General features: G+C 44.7%; 1 protein-coding gene across 1 annotated transcript in view; it reads right to left on the bottom strand.

The window, feature by feature from the left end:
* Window positions 1–2,711, bottom strand: part of LOC102672049 — a 50,403-nt gene that overhangs the window by 22,071 nt on the left and 25,621 nt on the right. Inside the window, exon 4 of the transcript XR_420902.2 lies at window positions 12–61. The gene's annotated coding sequence lies outside the window, so the exon portion shown is untranslated. The remainder of the gene's footprint in view (window positions 1–11; window positions 62–2,711) is intronic.

The raw sequence follows: 2,711 nt of genomic DNA, 5'->3' as shown, positions 1-2,711 counted from the left end.
GGCCCGCACACCTCTCTCTCTCTCTCTCTCTCTCTCTCTCTCTCTCTCTCTTTCTCTCTCTGTTACGGGATCTGAATTTCGACCCCCTCCGGGCGAAGCCGCAGAAGCAACCCCAACCGGTCATATTGTCGGGTTAATAATACGGCGACGCGCAAAGTGCGGGGACTCCTTGCGCGTATACACGCCACCGACACCGTATAATCACATCCCACCTTTCCGTCCAATGATTCATACGGCGCGCGCGTTACGAATATCAAATACTGGGAAACCGGGGCAAACATCGGTGGTATCGACCCCCGTGGTAAGCGCATCCGTAAATTTGTTAATTACGGGCTTTCGCAGGGGAGGGAGAGGGCGTAATAATAATGGCGGGATAATGGGTGGATGGATTCGTGACGACAGGAAGTTTGACGTCTTGGGGAATGGGGGAGGGTTTTTGGCATAAGTGTTTTTTTTTTTTAACGACGAGTAAAAAAGTCGTCGTTACACGCGACAGTTTGACACGCGTGTTTCTTCGCGATGCGAGTTCTGTAACAAAAAAAAGAGAGAAGAGAGAAAAGATATCTTCGATATTTGGGATCAGATCAAGATCCGGAATGGAAAGGAATTTGGTAATTGGCTTGTTGGTATTACATAAATTTTATATCGCACAATCTTGCTTATTATTATTAATTTCAATCTTACCTATTGAGATTAATAATTAATCATTTTGTAGAGATTAGAGAGATTCCACTAATTTTAACGTAACTAACTTTACGCCCCATTCTAACCCATTCTAACTTTTATTTCCAGATACGTGATCACAAAAACGCATAAAATTTCCTTTAAACGGCGAAGAAACTTCTTTCATACCAGAAAAAAAATCCGCAACGCTAAATGAAATAATCGAAGGAACGCAGCTGGGCTTTACAACTCAATCCCGCTGGATCACCGGGCGCAAGAAGATGGCGTGGAACCCCTCCCGCTTTACATAATTGCGTAATTCCCGAAGAAACCCGCCGCGTTTCACGGTGCGCGCAAAACTGAAGCGAGAGACACAGAGAGAGAGAGAGAGAGAGAGAGAGAGAGAGAGAGAGAGCAGTTTTCCGCGCGCGTTTCCACTTTTTGCTCGCGGGGCACCGCAACCGCTGTTGAAACGAGCGGCTCGTATAACGCGTTGCAAGAAAAGCGACGAAAGTAGCTGTACCCGCGTCCTCGAGGACGAATTAGCCCTCGCCGATGCGGAACGAAGAGCTCCGCTTCTGATCCATAACGTCGTCGGATCGGTTGGAACGGGTGGTGGGGCGCGGGGTGGACGAGCGTTTCTTTTCCTCGACCGTGGAAATAAAAGGTGGTGGATCGTTCTTCCGAGAATTGGTTGGCGCCTGTGCTCGAGTTTGTTCGTGCCTCGAGTCGCGTGATTTTACGCGCTCAAGGCCGACTCTCTCTCCTTTTAATTCGAATTTAATCGTTGCCATGGGTGAGGGGGAAGAAGAGGAGGATAGAAGTGGATAGAAAAATGTGAAAATAAGAATGAAAGAAGGTGTACGTTAAATAGGAGAAATAGAAATTTGGACAAATATTATCAATGGATTTTATATTTTAAATGCATGGCTTTAAAGCATAAATTTTTTAATTGATGATATATTGGCAATTATAGATTGTAATATACTGTTAACTCGTATTAATCGTTTTGAACAAGAAATTTATTCCTTTATACGAACTCTCGATCCCCAATCCTTTAAATCCCCACTGACTGAATAAAATAACCGCACCCATTCTCGCTCTCTTCAATCATCCGAATAAGCAGGAAAGCCTGTTTCGCTGTTGATACTTTAATTAAAAAACCAGCCAGCGGAGGAGAGGAGGCGTCGATGATCGACGAGTGTCCTTTGCCCCCTGTTTGCTCGAGTTCTTTATCCGTGACAATCTCGAGGAAAATCCCGAGCTCTCGGTCGGCTGCATAATCCTCTCGCGTTAAACCGTCGTCTGCTCGTCCTTTTTAAAAGAAAAGAAGGGAAGAAGGGAAAGGAGGAGGATACTACAAATACTACAAATAAAACAGAAGAAGAAAAAGAAGAAAAAAGACAGAGAAAGAAATAAAGAAAGAAATCGATCGAAAGCCTCCACGTCTCCTCGTCTTTTACGTAACGCGAGGCGAAGATCGAAGAACGAAAAAGAGAGAGAGAGAGACGGTCAGAAAATAAAAGCGGCCACAAAAGAGTGGTCGGTCGAAGGGATAAAACGGTGGGCGAGAAAGCACGAGAGTTAGAAAAGGGAACAAGTCGGAGGCACCCTTGGGCGATGATACGAAAATACTGACACGCGGCCGAGGATTGATCCGCGACACGTGCCCTCAATGCTGCAATCAACGTGGATGAGTGACGTTGCACGAGACGAGACCCGCAGCCCGATGCTTTATTTATGAACGATTTGAAAGCCTATCCTATATGGATCAGGACGGTACGTGGCGTTTTAAAGGGAGGATCCGCTGTTTGACGATCCGATAAAGGGCATCGGTGATATCCCTCTTTTTTTTTTTTTAATGAGTTGAACCGGCGAATTTGAATGATAAACGGATGGGGAGGTGTTTATGCGAGCCGGATATATTTCGAATAGTAGTTGTCAGTTTGCATCGATATCGATATTAAATTATTTGAAGATGAAATTTAATGGAAAACTAAGGGAAATTATTGCGAGATTAAATTATATTGGAATTTGATTTCGCTTTG

This window comes from Apis dorsata, unplaced genomic scaffold, assembly GCF_000469605.1.
Source record: "Apis dorsata unplaced genomic scaffold, Apis dorsata 1.3 scaffold_61, whole genome shotgun sequence".
Lineage (NCBI taxonomy): Eukaryota > Metazoa > Arthropoda > Insecta > Hymenoptera > Apidae > Apis > Apis dorsata.
This window is presented reverse-complemented; position numbering and strand designations above follow the sequence as displayed.